The following is a 21,029-nucleotide window of genomic DNA, read 5'->3' as shown; positions in this document are numbered from 1 at the left end:
TGTTTTATAATCCATACGTTCATTAATACATGTGTTCTTTCAGATTGCATTCCATATAGAAACATTTTAAGATTCTTTTAATTCCTAGGTCCTTATAGAATTTTATTTCTTTGGGATAAAATGACAATGTTATCTTATTTCAAAAGTTTTATAAAGGTTATGCTATGTAAAGGCCTTTCTAAAACGGTGAAGATTGAATACACTGATGTCAAATTAACTTTTATTTCTATGAATTACACATATTATTACTCTTGTATATTTGTAATCAACTTTTGAATAACTGTTTTTCATTTCTTGCATCTGAATAATGAAAAATATGGAATACTTCACAAATTTTCATATCATCCTTGTGCAAGAGCCATATAAATCTCTGTATTGTAATTCGGTTAGACGTGCTGCTGAAGCATGTAGTATCCTATAAACTTAAGTAATTAATGATGCAATCTTAAGACAGGCATATATCCTTGGTTGCCTATTTATAACAAGGAAACCTTATTGTTCCCAAAATTGCTATTCATCTTATTTCTGTAAAATTCTGTGTATGGTGGAAAAAACTTATGTTGTTTGTTCGATTGCTCACATTTGCAAGTTTTTGTAAATGACTACTTTAAGTCTTTTTCATTTGAAATTTGATCATACTTTGAAGCCTTTATAGATAGGTGCAAAGGTGATGGATTTTCAAGTACTTGTTTATTAACTGATTTAGCTTTGTTGAGCTAATGGATTCAAAGTAAGCCTTGCTTAGAGCTACTTCTAAACTTCTGCAGCTTAAAATTTCCCAAATGAGGTCTTGCTGGCACAAATGTCTCCTTGACCTTTTACCCTTGCTTCATGTAGGAACAGCCCAACCAGAATGTCTTACCCTGACAGCATATATTGTCTTACTGGAGCAAAAATAATCTTAATTACAAGGGATTATAGAGAGACGAACAGTTCAGACAGAACTGTTCGGACTAGAAGGTATTTTTTCAAAATATAACTGCTTATTACACCCTACCATTTCAAAAGTAACTAAAGCCAAGAAGGTGAAAATATTGTTCATATGCATGATTACCTAATGTCCTGGCCTGACTACCATCCAACCAGACAGGAAGTTACACCACTGATTTTCTATCACCAAATATATTCCATAGCTCCAGGAGAAGTCCATATGTTTCTCCTCGTTATTAGGCCTTAAATTAGTAGTTTTTTAATCACAGTGTTTCCTCTTGCCTCTAAGCTGTACATCCCCGAATGGTAAAGCTTTAGTTCTAATTCTACCAAACAATGAGGTAGAGGTAATGGAATAATGCTTCAAAACAGTTGCCTTTGATTCCCTAACCACAACAGAACAATGCAAAACTTTTTCTTATAGATAATTATATATTTTATACGTATATGTGTTGATTTTATATTTCACACAGTGGATCTTACTAGAATTAATTGATAATTTGATAAATTAATTTATATTATTCCAATAAATAGATTGGAATATAAATAATCAGGAGTAGAATATATATTAGAATATAAAAAGTATCAATGCAAGGTTTTCGGTATAAACTTGTGATACTTTCTAAGTGTTCTTGGTCTTCTGAATTCACATGGCAAAAAAAAAAATGTTGTTTTCCTCTAATCTATAAGGGATTTTACTCTGCTGCTCTGTTTATTGTTTTAACTCGCTGGTCCCAAATTGTTTTTCTCCATATTTCTTTTTTTTTTTTTAATTGTATTTTATTTTATTTGAGAACATACTGTACAGAGGGGCTACAATTACATGGGCAGGATAATGCATACATTTCTTACCAAGCATTGCAGCCTCCTCCTTTGTTTACCCTTCACTTCCCTTCCCCGCCTCCCCCCTCCCCCCACACAATTTTACCCCCCTCCCCCCACCCAATTATACGCCCCTCCCCCCCCACACCGACATTGTAAAGCTGGTTTTGACATGACATTTTGTACTTCTCATTGTTGCAACAGGTCCACCTGAATCCTTAAACGACTTGTTTGTCCCCATCTCCTCCACATGTTATACTGACATCAAATATAGTGAAAGCGGGGGTTACACTGTGGGGGAGGGACATACAAAGCAACAAAGAAATAATCTTATAAATGCGTTAGAAACACATGCATGAAAGAAACGAAAACATTAAAATACATATTTAAGGGTTCATTTTCCTAACATCACATTATCTGACCTTTTCCGCTTGACTCATACCTATACCAGATATTGCAAATAAGGGAAACCATGGGTCCTATGCTTCTTTGGGCCTGGCTTACTTCACTTAATATAATTTTTTCCAAACCTTTCCATTTCCTAACAAATGGAGAAATGTCATTCTTTCTGATGGAGGCATAGAATTCCTTTGTGTATATATACCACATTTTCTTGATCCATTCATCTACTGAGGGGCATCTGGGTTGGTTCCATGTCTTAGCTATGGTAAATAATGCTGCAATAAACATAGTTGTGGTGGTAGCTTTAGTGTGGTCTTCTTTGTAAACATTTGGGTAAATGCCCAAAAGTGGGATTGCTGGATCATAGGGGAGATCTATGTGAAGTCTTTTGAGAAACCTCCATACTGCTTTCCAAAGTGGTTGAACAAGTTTACATTCCCACCAACAATGAAGTAAGGTTCCTTTCTGTCCACATCCCCTCCAGCATCTGTTGTTGTTAGAGTTCTTGATTTTTGCTGTTCTAACTGGAGTGAGGTGAAATCTCAATGTTGTTTTGATTTGCATTTCTTTTATGGCTAGGGATGTTGAACATTTCTTCATGTGTCTATTGGCCATCCTTCTTTCTTCTTCAGAGAAGCTTCTCTTTAAGTCTTTCGCCCACTTATTTATTGGGCAGTTGTTTCTTTGAGGATTTGTTGTTGGGTGGTTTAATTTTTTGAGTTCCAAGTATATTTTAGATATGAGACCCTTGTCCGTTGTATGGCTAGTAAAGATCTTCTCCCAATCGGTGGGCTTTCTATTGATCTTGCCAGCTATGTCATTTGCCCTGTAGAAGCTCTGCAATCTTATGCAATCCCATTTGTCCAACCTTTCTTTGATTTGTTGTGCTTCCGGGTCTCTATTCAGAAAATTTCGACCTGAGCCAAGGAGACCTAGGGTTTCTCCTATTCCATCCTGTAATGTTTTCAGAGTGTCGGCTTTGAGTTCAAGGTCTTTGATCCATTTGGAGTTGATTCTGGTACAGGGTGATATATAAGGATCTAGCTTTAGTTTTCTACATGTAGTTAACCAATTTTGCCAGCACCATTTACTGAAGAGGCTGTCTTTCATCCATTCTATTGTTTTAGCTTCCTTATCGAAGATTAGATGGCTATAGGTCTGTAGGTTCATTTCTGGGTTTTCAATTCTATTCCATTGGTCCTGAGGTCTGTTCTTATGCCAATACCAAGCTGTTTTGATTACTATGGCTTTATAGTAGAGTTTGAAATTTGGTATTGATATTCCTCCAGCAGTGTTCTTTCCGTTGAGGAGCGTTTTTGTTATTAGGGGTCTTTTATTGTTCCATATGAATTTTTGGATTGCCTCCTCTATTTCCTTGAAGAATGAGGGTGGAATTTTGATAGGTATCGCCTTGAATTTGTAGATAGCCTTGGGAAGTATTGCCATTTTCATGATGTTAATCTTGCCAATCCAGGAGCATGGGAGGTTTTGCCATTTTTTTTAAGTTCTCTGTTGATTTCCTTTTTCAAGATTTTAAAGTTTTCATCATAGAGGTCCTTCACTTCTTTGGTTAAGTTAATTCCTAGGTATTTTATTTTTTGTGGGGCTATTACAAATGGAGTTGCTTTCCTAATTTCAGCCACACTTTTCTCATTGTTGGCAAATAGAAAAGCCATTGATTTTTGGGGGTTAATTTTATAACCTGCTACTTTGCCAAAGTTTTGAATCAGTTTGAGTAATTTGGGAGTGGAGTCTATGGGATTCTTTTAATACAAGATCATGTCATCTGCAAAGACGGAGAGTTTTATTTCTTCTTTCCCTATTTGGATCCCCTTTATGTCTGCATCTTGTCTTATTGCTGTAGTTAGGCATTCTAATACTAGATTGAAGAGAAGTGGAGAGAGTGGGCATCCTTGTCTTGTTCCTGAGTTAAGAGGAAATGGCTTTAGTTTTTCACCATTGAGTATAATGCTGGCTGTAGGTTTGTCATATACAGCCTTTATAGTATTGAGGAATGTTCCATGGATTCCTAATTTTTCCAGAACCTTCATCATAAAGGGGTGTTGGATCTTGTCGAATGCTTTTTCTGCATCTATTGAGATAACTATGTGGTTCTTATTCTTGATCTTGTTGATGTGATGAATAATATTAATTGATTTGCGTATATTGAACCAGCTTTGCATCCCTGAAATGAATCCTGTTTGATCATGGTGTATGATTTTTTGGATGAATTGTTGAAGTCGATTGGCCAAAATTTTGTTGAGAAGTTTTGCATCAATGTTCATCAAAGAAATGGGTCTATAGTTCTCTCTCTTTGATGAGTCCCTGCCTGGTTTTGGGATGAGGGTTATGATGGCTTCATAGAATGTGTTCGGTAGTGAGCTTTCTCTTTCAATTTCATTGAAGAGTTTGAGGAGTATTGGTGTGAGCTCTGCTTTGAAGGCCTTGTAGAGTTCCTCTGTAAAACCATCTGGTCCTGGACTTTCTTAGCTGGGAGGTCTCTTATTGCTGTTTCTATTTCAATGCTTGATATGGGCCTGTTAAGCTGGTTTAACTCATCTTGGTTTAGTTTTGGCATGTCAATATTTGCTAGGAAAAAGTCCATTTCTGTCAAGTTCTCAAACTTATTAGCATAAAGTTTTGAGAAGTATTCCCTTATAATGTTCTGAATCTTGGTTGTTTCCTTGGTGATGTTTCCATTCTCATCTCTGAGTTTATTAATTTGGGTGAGTTCTCTCCTTTTTCTGATAAGGTTTGCTAAGGGTCTGTCAATTTTGTTAAGTTTTTCGAAGAACCAACTCTTTGTTTTGTTGATTCTTTCTATAGTTTTTTTGGATTCTAATTCATTTAATTCTGATTTAATTTTGATTATTTCTTTCCGTCTACTGGATTGGGGTTTATCTTGCTGCTCTTTTTCAAGGAGGTTTAGATGTGTCATTAAATTGTTAGTTTCCGATCTCTCCAATTTGTTGATGTAGGAGCTCAGAGCTATAAACTTGCCTCTGAGTACTGCCTTTGCTGTGTCCCAGAGGAGCTGGTAATTTGTGTGTTCATTTTTGTTGAATAGCATGAACATTTGAATTTCCTTTCTAATCTCTTCCATGACCCACTCATGGTTCAGCAGTGTGTTGTTCAGCCTCCATGTGATACCGGACTTTCTTTGGTGGCTTTTGGTGTTGAGTTCTAATTTTATTCCCTTGTGGTCAGAGAGAATGCAGGGTATACCTTCAATGTTTCTGAATTTAGACAAGTTTGCTTTGTGGCCTAAAATGTGATCTATTTTAGAAAATGTTCCATGTGCTGCTGAGAAGAACGTGTATTCTGATGCTGCTGGGTGAAATGTTCGGTAAATGTCTGTTAAGTCTAGTTGATCTATGCAGCTGTTTAGATCTGCGGTTTCTCCATTGAGTTTTTGCCGAGTTGATCTATCTAGTGGGGAGAGTGGTGTGTTAAAATCCCCAACAATTAATGTCTTTGGATCTATATGGGATTTGAGGGAAAATAGTGTTTCTTTGATAAATTTGGGTACTCCATTGTTTGGCGAATAGGTATTTAGAATTGTAATATCCTCCTGAAGGAGAGATCCTTTAATTAGTATGTAGCGACCTTCTTTATCTCTTCTCACGAATTTTAATTTGAAGTCTATTTTATCTGATATTAGGATTGCAACCCCCGCCTGTTTATGAGGGCCGTTTGCTTGGTAGATTTTGTTCCAGCCTTTAACCTTGAAAATATGTTTGTTTTTACGGGCAAGATGTGACTCCTGCAGGCAGCAGATAGAAGGGTCTTGTTTTTTAATCCAATTAGACAGTCTATGTTGCTTAATTGGAGAGTTCAGTCCGTTAAAGTTAAGAGATAGGACTGAGAGGTATTTGGGAGTTCCTGCCATGTTATCCACCTTCTTGGGGGCTGTGAAAGCTGGGTTCTTCCTAAGGTTCTTGGATTCTCAGTTTGGGTGCAGTTTCTTGGCCTTTGTTGCGTTCTTGTTGGTTTTCTATGTGTAGGACATCTTTAAGAATCTTTTGTAGGGCTGGTTTGGTGGAGATGTATTGTTTCAATTTTTCTTTGCTATGGAAGGTTTTTATTTGGCCTTCAGTTATGAAGGAGAGTTTAGCTGGGTACAGTATTCTTGGTTGATAGTTGTTTGTTTTTAGGGCATGGCATACGTCATTCCAGGATCTTCTTGCTTTGATTGTCTCTGCTGAGAAATCTGAGGTAATTCTAATTGGTTTCCCTTTATAGGTGATTAACCTTTTCTCCTTGACAGCTTTAAGGATCTTTTCCTTGGTCTGGGTTGATCCTGTGTGGATTATAATGTGACGGTGGGATGTCCTATTCTGGTCTGGTCTATTTGGGGTTCTAAAAGCTTCTTGTATCTGAATAGGCCTATCTTTTTGTATGTTTGGGACGTTCTCTGCTAGGATCCTGTTAAACAAATTTCCTAGACCATTAACTTCTGTTTCTAGGTGCTCCTCTACACCCATTATCCTTAGATTGGGCCTTCTGATGGTGTCTTCCAGGTGTTGGATAGACCTATCATATTTCTTGGACTTGTCTTGGATGGTTGTATGTTCTTTCTCTATAATATCTAGGCTGTCTTCAATCCCTGAGATTCGATCTTCTGCATGGTCTAACCTGCTGTCAAGACTCTCTACTTTGTTTTTTATCTCTTTTCCTTCTAATTGGTCAGCTTTGATGGCTTCAAGTTCTTTGTTGAAGCTCTCTTTTAGGTCTTGTATGAATTTCTTTACTTCCTTAATTTGGTGTTCAGTGTTTGTTCTCAAATCACTTAGTTGATTGGTTATGGTTTCTTTGGACTCCCATTCCTTCTGTTGGGTTCCATTCAGCATTCCCTTTGTGGTCTCCCTGACTTCCTTCAGCTCTTTGTTAATGGATTCCATGAATGCCTTTAGTGATCTTTGTGTATTCTCTACCTGGTCTCTTAATTCGTGAATTACTCTTTGATTAGTTTCCTCCCTTCTGTGGGATTCCTGCAGTTCTCTTTGAGTGTTCTCTGCCTGCTCACGCCATTCCTCCCTTTCTCTTTGAGTATTCTCAAGTTGTTCACGCAAATCCTGTATCAGTTTTTGAGAAGCTTCCTCATGCTTATGATATTCCTGTATAAACTTCTGGGATGCCTCCTCTCTCTCCCTATCACGCTCATACAGAGTCCTTTGTACATTGTCAAACTTCTCATTTATCATGTTTGCTAGTAGTGTTTGTAGAGCTATTTGGGATCTCTCCTCTGGATTATTCTTTATCTGTTCTAATCCCTGATTATCAAGGTTGGGAATTGAGATACCCGAATTTGCCATTTTTCTTGTGTTTTTCCGGCTTACTCGGCCCATTTGAGATAAAATTGCACCAGTTTTGTGCTAGAACACTATCTTAAGGCAACCATCAACCAAAGTTTGCATTTGTACAGTCAATAGTCTACAGATACAATCTAGTTCAACAGATACATCTATTCAACATCAAACGACTATATGTTAAAGGACTTCGAACCGCAGAAAAGAATTTGGAAAACCAGAAATTATTAGGATTAGGGAGAGATGTGGGTAAAAATTGGGAATAGATTGGTGTGGGGAGGCACAGGGAGAGTTAACTATGTCCTAATCACAGTGCAGGAAATGGGTTGGGTAGGATGCAAGTAGAGAGAGAGAAAAAAGCAGAGACGGAAAGGGGAATAAAGAGAGACCAGAAAAAGAATAGAAACGTAAAAATTAATGTTATTATAGAGGTTAAAAGACTGTCTATTTAGAGAGGAATGTGAATATGTTCAGAGAAGGGGAGGGACATAGAGGAGATGTGAAAATCTTTAAGGATGGGAAAGGGAAAAGAAAAGATCAGAAGTTCAGTAGAGCTAGATAAAAAACAAAAAGATAATTAAGAAAGAAAGAAAAAGAGAAAGAAGACAAGAAAAGAAAGGAAAACTCTCATTCACGTATTCCTAAAATAAAAATTATAAGATGAGAAAAAAAAAAGTTACTGGAAAACAATTATTTTTTCAGAAGAGGCAAAAATTAAAGATTAATAAAAGTTTTAGAAGGGAAAAAAATTTATATATATATATATATATATATATATATATATATATATATATATATAAGGTAACAAAAAACAAAAAAACAAGCAAAAAAAAGAAAAGAAGAAGAAGAAGAAGAAGAAAAAAAAAGAAAAAAAAGAAAAAAAAGTCTTTTGATTTTTTTTGGGGGGGGGGAGTGGGAAGAATCCTGTATCTCCCTTTTGTCTGCAACCAGTCTCTTGTTGGAGTCTCTGGTCAGCTTGAGGTCCTGTGGCTTGATTTGTTTCTTAAGTCGGTTGGTTGGATGAGGCAGAAAAATGCTCTGCTTTACCCAAGATTTTGTGATCCCCCTCCCAGGTTAGTTTTCTGGGAGGGTGGTCTGCTTTGAGAGTCACAAAAGAGGGGGATGTGGTGATGAGGCTAGGTTCTGGGTAGAATTGAGGCCTTTCAACAAACAGTAGCTTTTCCCTGGGGCTATTTTGTGATAAAGCTCACAGAGCCCAGCCTGGAGCCATTCTCAGGGTTTCTGTTTTTCAATTGATTGTGGTGGCTGCTAGAGGGAGGGGCAGCCTCTGGCTCTGGTTACCCAGTGAGGCAAGGCACTCCGATGTCTGGCGCCTGAGCTGGGTGACTTTTCCCTGGATGGAGCTGAGTCTGGCCGGTCACTTCGGCGTTAAGTTCTTGTGACCTGCTAAATGACTCGTTTTATTCCAAGGCCTGAGCTGGAGCTAGCAGCTCCTCCGAGCTTTGTCGGTATCCAAGATGGAGATCACCGGTGCTTGGGGGGGAGGGGTGGCCTTCCCTCCTCTGCTCCCTGAGGAGTGAGGATGTCGGGCTTGTACTCACGCCGAGTCTTGGATCCTGGGTCGTCTCTGGTCTGCAAACAGCAGGATGAAGATGTTCGCTCCTTGTCGGTTCTTGTTGGTGTTGAGTTGGATCCACTCGTCTGCTGCGTCTGGCTCCTTCGTCCCGACTCTCTGTGTCTCAGGTATGACTCCGCGGCGGTGGTTGCCGCCGCGACCCCGCCGCCGGAGCAGCAGCTGATGCGTTTCCTTGGCTTCCCCTCTCTTGTCTAACTCTCTGTCCTGTGATGGCACACTTGGTGTGATTCTCTGGCTTAGGACTGTTCACTGGAATTCTAAAACTACTTTCTATGCGAGAGCTTGTTCAGATTCCAGCTTCTCCTCCGCCATCTTCCCAGAACTCTTCTCCATATTTCTGAAGCATTCCTACTGATTATACTCAAATTTTGCTGATATGGTGTCTAAAAGGTATTATTCTTCTACAGGATCCATGGGTCCTAGGATCCCAGGTCCCAGTTATCCGCCTCATCAGATAACTAGGGCAGAAGTTCCCACTATTGCCCATGCAACATGCCAAGAGAAAGTAATTGAAGACCCATCTCAATTTCTCATTTCTTATATTTCAGGGCCCCAATTCCTTGAAATGCAGGAATTAGCAGTGAGCAATTGGGAAATGCAAGGCAACTTAAAATGCAAGATGAAATCACAAAATGTGAAAGTACAGTAATTCAAACTTTCCGTTTTCAGATGACCATGCCATATGAGTGAAAAAGACCACAAATGTCACAAGATTATTTGTAATACCCTTCTCCTAATGATTAATGAATGATTTCAGTCCAGTATCAGCAGGCAAAAAAATAGTTCCTGAATGATAGATCCATAATTGGTCTACCAATGTTAGGAATACTTGAAATAGAGGTCAAATATAATTCAAAAAACATTAATTGAGAAGATCCTTAGTGCTTCAAAACACTGGTACTTCAGTAAACTTGGTTCTGTAGTATAAAATGTTGTCATTCTCAAACAAATGATAACCTACATTTAATCTGCTGAAAGTATATTCTTTTTCAAATAAACTTTTAAAAATCACATTTGACAAAATAACACTATACAAGTGATGATATTTAGTGAGGTTACTAGTCTTTCAAGTGTAGGGAGCAAGTTTCAATAGAGTTGATTTATTCACCCAGCACTAATGCCAAACAGGTTCAACCATTCATTAAAGTGTAGGAATAGTACCCCCCACCATTTGTGTTTTTCAGTAGGTGCCTTTGAAAATTTGTTAAATAGATCAGCCTCCAATATTTCAAACCAAAACATTAGCTAATAAATAAATTTCATCACATAAGTACATTTTAAAAAGTCATGAATAGTTGCCTTATCATATGGTGTTTTATGTTTTCCCTATATGTCTAATATAGTAAGAAATATGACTTTAAGTCTTGAATATCGGTACTCATCAGAGATTTGACAAACATACAATCTGTCTTCTATTTCTATCATTTTCCTCTACAGTAGTAAATTTTCTTTTGCCAATACTTATAGGTAGTTGAAAATATTATCCCATGTAAAATAAAATAATCACACACCACTCTACAAAGCCATTTATAAAAACTGGTATTTAGGAATATATTCTAAGCCATTTTTAAACTTTCTTGTTGACTACAGATTAATCTTCCAAATGGAGGGCAATGAAATCATGTCTAGGTGCTTCATGTCTCCAGTTTTGCAAATTGTTACTTCAGATGAATGAATTATGGAAATATGAGCTGACATCAGTTCAAGTATATGCAGAATTGAAACTCCATGGAATGTATATAAACCTTTCAAAGTACTAACAGACAGTTTAACAGAATGACTATCAGGAAATTGAATTAATATTAATAATATTAAAGAAATAATAATAAAGCTATAGAATGAACGAAGAATGGAACAAGGGGCAAGTACAGCTAGAATATTTAATATACACATGTGAGAAAGGAAGTGGTAAATCGGAAATAAATCTTGTAGAAGGGGTTGGTTGAGAATGATAGAAGGAATGACTCTGATCCCGGAACATTGGACAATTAGATGGACATTTTTGTAACACACTTTCACAACTTTTTGAAATTCAGTGAAAAAACACAACAAAAAACAAAAACACACAAAAAGCACAACCAAACAGCAGTCTCTATAGAGTACGATTATGACCTCTCAAAATTTTAAATAGGTAATGAAGGACAATCTTGGGAAAAGCATACAAAGCTGTTCGAAATGAGCAATTTGGGGTAGAGGAGAATTTTTTTTTTGTTTTTCTTTTTGCTTATGTGGTGCTGAGGAACCGAACCCAGGGCCTCAGGCATGCAAGGCAAGCGCTCTACCACTGAGCCACCTTCCCAGCCCATAGAGGAGAATTTTTAACAGATTTAAATAGATTGTTTAAGGTTATAAATCACCTACATATGCTGCAAATATTTTCTTCTGCGAGTTCTCTTGGTCTGAACTGGATATTCCAGTCCTGAGCCACACTTGATAGCTTGTGAAGATAGAATGGAAGAAACAAGATCAAAAACCCATTACTCCATTGGAGAGGAAACAGTCTTCTACGTTTTCTCTAATTTATATTGACTACTTTTATTCATAAGTTTAATTCAAGTGATTTGAATTAAATATTTCCTTCTTTGTTCTGGCAAAGTAATTGGTCAAAATAATTCACTAAATATTATAAGCCATTTTTTTATCATGCTGTTTTCTTGTCCAAGCGAGTCCATTAAACTTCCTCCTTGCATTTGGTTGCCACAGAAACCCAGCATCAATGTTAATGAGGACAATCTCTAATGTAAAACTTTGTCTCCAAAATACCAGTCCAAGTATCTGTGATCACAAATATTTACCTATACATTTTTCTTTTTTCTTTTACCTTGAAAGTCTTCTTGTGTCTAAAGTGCCCTCAAAAATAAGTACTCTGCCAATTTTTGGATCAATCACTTATAACCTCAAAGATATTTGATAACAAGATGCTTAGAGGAAACAGAAGAATACTGCACTTTTATCTTCTCTCTTAAGACTCTCCTTAGATACCATATCAGGAACAGTGAAGTTATTCTTTGCAAAATTATTTCAATAGATTATTTTTTTCTCTTCATCTTGCATTTGTTCAACAAGATGTATGGAGAAGAATAGAGTTGAATCACCCATACCATGGATGACAGTGTCTTTTACAAAAGGACAATGCTCCTATGTCCTATTTCTCTGTCCTCCTCTTAGCTCTTGCCTGATTTCCAACTAATCACAGATTCTTAGCTTCAAGTCTAATGAAGGTGAAGGACTATAAGGCCTCCCCCGTTGCTACATTGTAGGGCTAGATCTCCGGCAGGAGGTAAGTGTGAACGACGCACTCAAGGAACACACGTTGGGAGAACAGGCTTAAGCAGGTCTGGTTTATTTCTGCACAAGGGTTGGGATTTTATATGCCCAGCTTTCCCAACCTCCTGAGTCCTTCCAAGCCAATTACTTAGCGGGGAGTTGATCATGGGCATTGCTTGGTGACAGGCACTGATTGGTCCCCTGGGGGAATGTAGGGAGCATGGACAGCTCATGGCTGTAAAGCTAGGCAGACGTGCCTGTGGGTCCCGTCTCTATGAGCAGGAAGTGTGCTTCAACTGCTACTCTAGCTGACTCAACCAGTTCTGACTGGCTCTACCCACAAATTTTCCCTTTTCTTTTAAAAGGACCGTCATTATGGTGACCCGTCATTGGAGGCATTTTTGCCGGGAGTGCAAGCATTTAATAATTCCTAAGAGAGTAAGCCCTACAAGTGCACGGCCTCCCCAGATGACCAGAGAGGATGGCGAAAACCATTGTTGTAACTTTTTAAGCACATCTTCTAAAAAGGAGACAGCGGGAATAAGCTGAATGGTGGTCTGGTTTAGGTGGGTAACATCATGCAGCAGGTTTTGGTTGAAGTTTAACTACTTAAGGGACTTAGGGACTTTGATGTAGTTACTAAGTTCAGTGAAATTGGGTGCGGGAGTGGAAAGCTGACAGACAGAAGTAGTCATAGCATTACATAGTCCTCCTTGTTGTAATCAAAGAAACATAATCTGTTCTTGGAGCAAGTCTATTTGTTGTTGGAGCACAAGGAGGCCTCCCTTAAGATGATTGGCAACTTGTAAATGTTATAATTCTATGGATGACAGTTGAGGGATGAGCTGGTTTATCTGTTGCACGGTGGACACGCTTTGGGACAGCAATATAGCGGCGGTGGTAGCTGAAGCCACTGTAGCGATGATTGCGCACCGATTGCAAGGATCAATCCTACTGCTCTTTTAGTGCACGGATGAATCAATTGAACCTGGGAAAACTGAGAGTCATTAGTAGCCAGAACAATAAATGGAGGAACACGTACAAAACCTGCAAAAGGATATGAGTCATTGGGTTGCCAGTGATTGCTGAGAGTGCAAGTAGCAGAGGAGTTGTCTCCTAGACAAAAAAAGAACGGGGCTCTAACCACTACCATTCCTGACACCTGGTCATATCCAGATCAGTTACAGCAACGAATATTGGCCAATAGGAAAGGGGACAAACCGAGGCAGGAATGTGATGATCAAACGATTGGCATGGGGGGTCCTAGGTCTCCCAATCGTCCTCCTGAAGAGTCATAAAACTCCTTTAGATTTTGAGGTTTGGGATCTTTTTCAGATTGGTTGTATATAGCTGGGTCTCTACCCTTAAAAGAGTTTTAAAAGAGAAACTATGAAGATGAAGCAGTGGGTGAGGCTTCAATAGCCAAGAAGCTGTGTTTAATTGGAAATCAGGAAATTGCTGAGAGGAGGACATAGAAGTAGGACACAGAAGCATTGTCCTTTTGTAACAGACCTGTCTTCTAAGGTATGGGTGATTTACCTCTATTCTTCTCCATACATCTTGGTGAGCAAATGCAAGAACAAGAGAAAAATAATATATTGAAAAAGTTTTGCAAAGAAAAACTTCACTGTTCCTGATATGGTATCTAAGGAGAGTCTTAAGTGAGAATATAAAAATGGAGTATATTTTGGCTTCCTCTAAGCATCTTGTTAGCAAAATATATCCTTGAGTTTAGAATTGATTGAAAGAAAAAGTGATGGAGTACCTATTTTTCTGGGCAATTTAGACACAAGAAGACTTTCAAGGTAAAGGAAAAAGAAAAAAGTTAGCCAAGTATTTGTAATCACAGTTTCTTGGACTGGTTTTCTGGAGACAATTTTTACATTAGATTTGTCCTCATTAACATAGATGTTGTTTCATGGCAACAAAATGCAAGAGGAAAATTTAATGGACTTGATTAGTCAATTAAACAGCATAATCAAAAAAAGTGGCAAATAACTTTTAGTGAATTATTTGACCAATTACTTTGCCAGAATAAAGAAGGAAAATGTAATTCAAAATGAATTGACCTAAAAGTATGAATAAAATGTAGTGAAGAGAGATGAGAGAAAAAATAGAGGATTGCTTTCTCTACAGTGGAGTAATGGGTTCTTCATCTTGTTTCTTCCATTACATATTTCCAAGCTATCAATTGTGGCTCAGGACTGGAGTATCAAGTTCAGAAAGATAATATTTGCAGCAGATATAGGTGATTTATAACCTTAGATAATCTATTTAAATCTGTTCAGAATCCTCCCCTACGCCAAACTATCCTCTTTGAACATTTTTGTTTGCTTTTACTAAGACTTTCCTCCATTAACTGCTTAAAATTTTTGAGAGGTCATATTCATACTCCCTACAGATTGCTGTTTAGTTGTGATTTTTATGTGTTTTTGTGTTTTTTAACTGAATTTCCAAAGGTTGTGCAAGTGTCTTACAATTAAATTTGTCCACCTAATTATCCATTGCTCCTGGATCACAGTGACACCTTCTATCATTCTCAACCACCCCTTCTCCAAGATTTATTTCCGATTTACCACTTCCTTTCTCAAATGTGTACATTAAGTATTCTAGCTGTACTTGCCCCTTGTTCCATTTTTCATTCATTTGATGTCTTTACTATTATGGCTCTCTGGTTTCAACTTCCTGATAGTCATTCTGTTAAACTGTCTGTTAATATTTGAAAGGTTTATATACATTCCATGGAGTTTCAGTCCTGCACATACTTGAACTAATGTCAGCTTATATTTCCATAATTCATTCATCTGCAATAACAATATGCAAGACTGGAGACTTGAAACACCTATACATGATTATATTCTCATCCATTTCAAGATTAATCATTTGTCAACAAGAAAGTTTAAAAATGGCTTTGAATGTATTCTTAACTACCAGTTTTTATAAATGGTTTTGTACAATATGTGTGATTATTTTATTTTACATGGAATAAAACTTTCTACTACATATAAGTTTTGGAAAAAGAAGAAAAGTAACATATACTACTATAGAAGTATATGATAGAAATAGAAGATATATTTTGTCACATCTCAAATGAGTACCCATATTCAAGACTTAAAGACATATTTCTTACTGTATTAGACAGAGGGAAAACAAAACAGCCTATGATAAGGCAAGTATTTGTGACTTTTTAAAATGCCCCTTATTAAGTGATGACATTTACTTTATTAGCTAATGTTTAGGGTTGAAATATGGGAGGCTGACCTATTTAACAAATTTCTGGAAGGCACCTACTGAGCAACACAAATGGTGCGTGGTACTATTTCTAGACTTTAATGAATGGTTGAACCTGTCTGACATTAGTGCTGGGTAAATGAATCAACTGTATTGTAACTTGCTCCCTACACTTGAAAAACTTGTAATGTCACTAAGTGTCATCTACTTATCAAATGTTATTTTGGTAAGTGTGATTTCAAAAAGTTTATTTGAAAAGGAATACACTTTCAGGAGATTAAATGTAGGTTGGTTTGAGAATGACATTTTTATACAAGAGAACGAAGTTGTACTCAAGTACCAGTGTTTTGAAGCACAAACGATCTTCTCAATTAATGTTTTGCTGAATTACATTTAACCTCTAAGTCGTTTTCCTGACCATGGTAGATCAATCACGGATCTATCCTTCCAGGAACTATTTTTTGGGCCGACTAATGCTGGACTGAAATATTACGTTAGTCATTAGGGGAGGGGTATTAAAAATAATCTTGTGACACTTTCTGATCTTGTTCACTCATATGGGCTGGTCATCTGTAAATTCAGTTTGAAATACAGTAATTTCTCTCCATTTTGAGACTTCATCTTTCATTTTAAGTTGCCTTACATTACACAATTGCTTGCTGCTAATTCTTGTTTCTCAAGGAATTGGAGCCCTGAAATATAAGAAATGAGAAATTGAGATGGATTTTCAGTTACTGTCTGCTGGCATGTTGCATAAGCCTAGTTGAGAAGTCTTGCCCCTGTTATCTGATGATGCAGGTAACTAAGCCATAAGATATTAGGACCCATGGGTCTATAGAAGATTAGATATCGTATTAGGACAATTGGAGTATAATATGTAGGAATGCATCAGAAATATGTAGAAAAACAGTTTGGGACCAGTGAGTTAAAACAATAAACAGAGCATCAGAGTAAAATCTCTTATAGATTAGAGTAAAACAACATTGATTTTTAACAATGTGAATTCAGAAGACCATGAGCAATTAGAAGGTATCGCAAGTGTATACCGAAGACATTGCATTGATACTTTTTATATTCTAATATATATTCTAAACCTAATTATTTATATTCCAATTATATTTATAGGAATAAATAAATATCACTTTATTTGTCAAATTATCAATTGATTCTAGTAAGTTTCACTGTGTGAAATATAAAATCAGCACATATAAATATAAAATATATAACTATATATAATATAAAAAATGGCACATGTTTTGCATTGTTCTGTTTTGGTTAGGGTATCAAAAGCAACTCTGATTTAAAGTATTTTTCCATTATCTCTACCTCAGTGTTTGATAGAGTTAGACTTAAACCTTTAACTTTTGTAGATTTACATACTGGAGGCAAGGGGAAACATTACCAATTTAAGGCCTAATAACAAGGAGAAACATATGGACTTCTCCTGGAGCTATGACAATATTTGGTGATAGAAAGGCAGTAGTCTAAGTTCCTGCCTGGTTGGAAGGTAGATAGGCCAGGACATTAGGTAATCATGTATATGAACAATTTTTTCACCTTCTTGGCTTTAGCTACTTTTGAAATGGTAGGTATGATAAACAATTATATTTTGATAAAAACCTTCCAATCTGAAAAGTTCTGTCTGAAATATTCATTTTTCTATGATCCCTTGGAACTAAGATTTATTTTGTTCAAGTAAGACAATTTACGCGATCAGGGTAAGATATTCTGGTTGGTCTGATCCTACATGGAAGAAGGGTAAAGTGTCAGGTAGACGTTTGTGCCAATGAGACCGCATTTGGGAAAATTTCAGCTGCAGAAGTTTAGAAGTAGCTCTTAAGCAAGGCTTACTTTGAATCCGTTAGCTACACAGAGCAAACTCAGTTGAATAAATAAGTACTTGAAAAAGCCATCCCCTTTGGACCTAACTAAAAATGCTTCAATGTATGATTAAACTAAAATGAAAAAGATTTAAAATAGTCATTGACAAAAAAATTACAAACTGAACAATATAATTATTTTCCATTATACACAGAATTTTAGGGAAATAAGATCAGTAGCATTGTTAGGAACAATAAGGTTTCCTTGTTACAAACAGGCACCCAAGGATATAATCCTGTGTAAATATTGCATCATTAACTACCTAAATTTAGAGGACATTACATGCTTCAGCAGCACATGTACCCAAATTACACCAATACAGAGATTAACATGGCAATTGCAAAGGATGATATGAAAATCTGTGAATTATTCCAGATTTTTCATTCTTCAGACGCAAGAAATGAAAAACAATTATTAAAAAGTTGATTACAAAATTACAAGTGTAACAATATATGTAATTCATATAAATAAAAGTTTGACATCAGTGTATTAAATCTTCACCTTAGAAAGGCCTTTATATAGCATAATCATTATAAAACTTTAAAATTAGACAACATTGTCATTTTATTCCAAAGAAATATACTATAAGGACCTAGTAAAAAAGGAATCTTAAACTGTTTTGGTATGGAATGCAATCTGAAAGGACACATTTATTAATGAACCTATATATTATAAAACAATGTAGAATTCAAAGTCTTATATCTAGGAAAGAATAAAATAGATTATGAGCATTATACAAACAGAATACAGAATATTTTAAAGTATAATTTTTCACATAAGCACCAGAAATATCTTTAGTTTCTTTAGTACTCATTTCAACAGATAAATTAAAATTATTTCTGAATAAAAAAAGCAAAAACTCGAGGGGGTCCAAGACGGTGACGGGGAAGTAGGGGAATGCCACAGCTCTCCAAAACCAAAAAGATAGTTTGAGTTCCAACGTTTAATCTCCCCAAGAGACCGACAACAACAACAAAAATAAACATCCAGAGAAAAACAGAAATTGAATAGAAGAATTTCACAACAGAGAAACTTGAAGAGGCCTCCCCCAACGTCTATTGGCCACAAAGCAGCGTGCCAAGCCATGGCCAGCCCAGCCTGGTGGGAGCTGCCGGTGGCCCAGAGACACAGGGAGTTGTCTGCAGATCACCCGCACCAAAGACCCCTGAGGTAACAGTGTCAGACTGGCTGATCTTGACGAATGAAGAATCCTCTGAGCAGGGAACTTACACAAAGATCCCACCCCTTCCCATCACTCTCCATTGGAGCAGAGAGGCTCCATCCCACCAAAGCCACTCAGCCCCATGGCAGGAACCTCAGAGATACATGAGATGCCCACAGAACACCAGAGCAGAACTGAAAGGAACTGGTGCTGATCCAGAGAGCGCAAACAGAGACAAACCCCAGCAATCAGTACCTGCACAGAGGCCCTCCCCACCCCTCGGGTGGAGGCCGGAGGCCCATCCCGTGGAGCGGACCCAAACAGTGTCAATGGAGGCACTGACAGAAAAGAAACACACAGAGCCACCACCTCTCAGCCTATCCCACAACCACCTCAATTGAACTGTGACTGCAATGGCAACCAACAACCTACATCACACAGAAACAACTAGCTCCAGGGTGATTACCCTGCAGGGGACAGTGTATTCCTCAAGGGAGACAGTGTATTCCTCAAAAGCTTGTGGGAATCCCCAGAACCCCTACCCCAAAACCTGCACCACAGGACCCACTAAAACTAGAAACTTTTCAAGAGCTCCACCAGCCCATGGATCACACTCAGCTGGCCAGGCTAGAACAAGAGAGACCCTGGAAGGAAGCGTTAACGCCCAAGCCTTGAACAGCACCACTGGGTCAAGACACCCAACGGTGGAAGAAATTTGAACTGTGTACTCCAAGCTGCATAATCTAGGTGGGATACACAGCAGCACAGGTCCAACAGGTGTGCCCAGGCTGGGGTCTGGGACCAGGCCTGGGGATCTGGTGCCTGAGCAACATAACCAACTCCTCCCAACTGAAATCAGAAGCTGAGCATACGCCTCAGCAGAGGGGAGAAAAACAGGGAACTGCACTCCTGGTAATCATGCCTGTGACAGCAAAAGATGCAGGGGGTTCAGGACAAGAGAAGCTCAAACCCCACAAGAACCTGACCCATGTATTCTAGGCTAGGAATTGAACAACACAGGCCTCCAGCACCCGATAATAGTCAGGAGCTCAGGCTGGTAATGTGCTCAGCAGTACAGTGATTGCAAGAGGCCCTGGATCTGATTCCTCAGCAAAACATAAGCAGAAAGGGCCAGATGTGGTGCTATGGGTCAAATGGTAGGGTTCCAGCCCTGAGCTGAAGAGCTGAGGGACAGCACCCAAGACCAGAGTTCAAGCCCACAAATAGCCAAAAATATAAAACAAAACAAAACATCAGGAGACCATAGCAGACTCCAGCATCTGGGAGAGTACATCCAGCACATCCGAACTTGCCAAGAACACCTGTAGGAATAAACAGGAGCAGTCTAGGCTGCTCATCCCATGTAAAGGCGGGAACTGCCAGTGATCTACAGCAGAGAGCTGAGAATCCTGTGTGGGTCAGACCAGCAGCTGGAGGTCGGCCACCAACAGAACCGAGATCAGGTACAGACTCTCTCTACCAGCACAGAAACAGTAACCAAGCAAAGACAGACACCTATTGACCAAAACAAAATTTCAGATTAGTCTGCAATAATCCCTGAATAACCATGAGAAAATCACAGAGAAATATTACAAGGTTTATCAACACCTAGGATAGCAAGCTATCTCTAAAAGCCAGCAGCAACCCAGGGGAGAGCCCCACTGGGAGCAAAGCAGGAATGGAAGACAAACACTACATCCAAGACATGCTGGAGGCAATGACTCAAGAAATAAAGTGAGAAATAGACGAGAATTTGAAAGAACACCAGGTCGAAATACCAAAAGAGGTGCAGGACATCAAACAGGAGATGCATGCAAAAATAGAGGTAGCACACACCTCACTAAGCTAAGAGATAAGTGACAAAATAGAGGCAGTGCACACCTTATTAAGAGGTGAGATTAGTATTTTGAAAACCAACATTGAATCCATTGAAATCAACAATGAGTCCATTTCCTCCATGCAAACCACAATGGAAGCCACAGTTAACAGAGTGAACAAAATGGAATACAGAAGACACAGTACATCAACTGGAACAAAAAAATGACAGATATGGAAAAATCACTTAAATTATACCAAAGGGAAATTCAAGGGCAAGCAGATAGTGCCACGAAATTCAACCTTCATATAAGAAGGTGAGGAATATCAAAGCAAGGGAATGCAACAACTATTCCACAAGATAATCGGTGAAAATTTTCCCCATCTCAAAAAAGAACATCTTACCCACATAACAGAAGCATATAGAACACCTAACATGCAGGATCCCAGGAGAAACACTTCTAGACATATTATAGAATAAATGATAGATCTGAATGATAAGGAAACAATCTTGCATGCAGCAAAATTGAAGAAGGAGCTATACTACTATAGGAAAAATATTAGAATCACTACAGATCTCTCCACACAAACACTGAATGCAAGAAAGGTCTGG

At 38.0% G+C, this 21,029-nt stretch overlaps 2 pseudogenes; one reads left to right on the top strand and one right to left on the bottom strand.

Annotated features, from left to right (window-relative positions):
- Window positions 1–310: 310 nt before the first annotated feature.
- Window positions 311–407, bottom strand: LOC138822633 (U6 spliceosomal RNA; annotated as a pseudogene).
- A 17,314-nt stretch (window positions 408–17,721) lies between these two features.
- On the top strand, window positions 17,722–17,820 carry LOC138822638 (U6 spliceosomal RNA; annotated as a pseudogene).
- The last annotated feature ends 3,209 nt before the right edge of the window (window positions 17,821–21,029 follow it).

This window comes from Dipodomys merriami, unplaced genomic scaffold (genome assembly GCF_024711535.1).
Source record: "Dipodomys merriami isolate MVZ:Mamm:240054 unplaced genomic scaffold, mDipMer1.0.p SCAF_113, whole genome shotgun sequence".
Classification (NCBI taxonomy): Eukaryota; Metazoa; Chordata; class Mammalia; order Rodentia; family Heteromyidae; genus Dipodomys; species Dipodomys merriami.
This window is presented reverse-complemented; position numbering and strand designations above follow the sequence as displayed.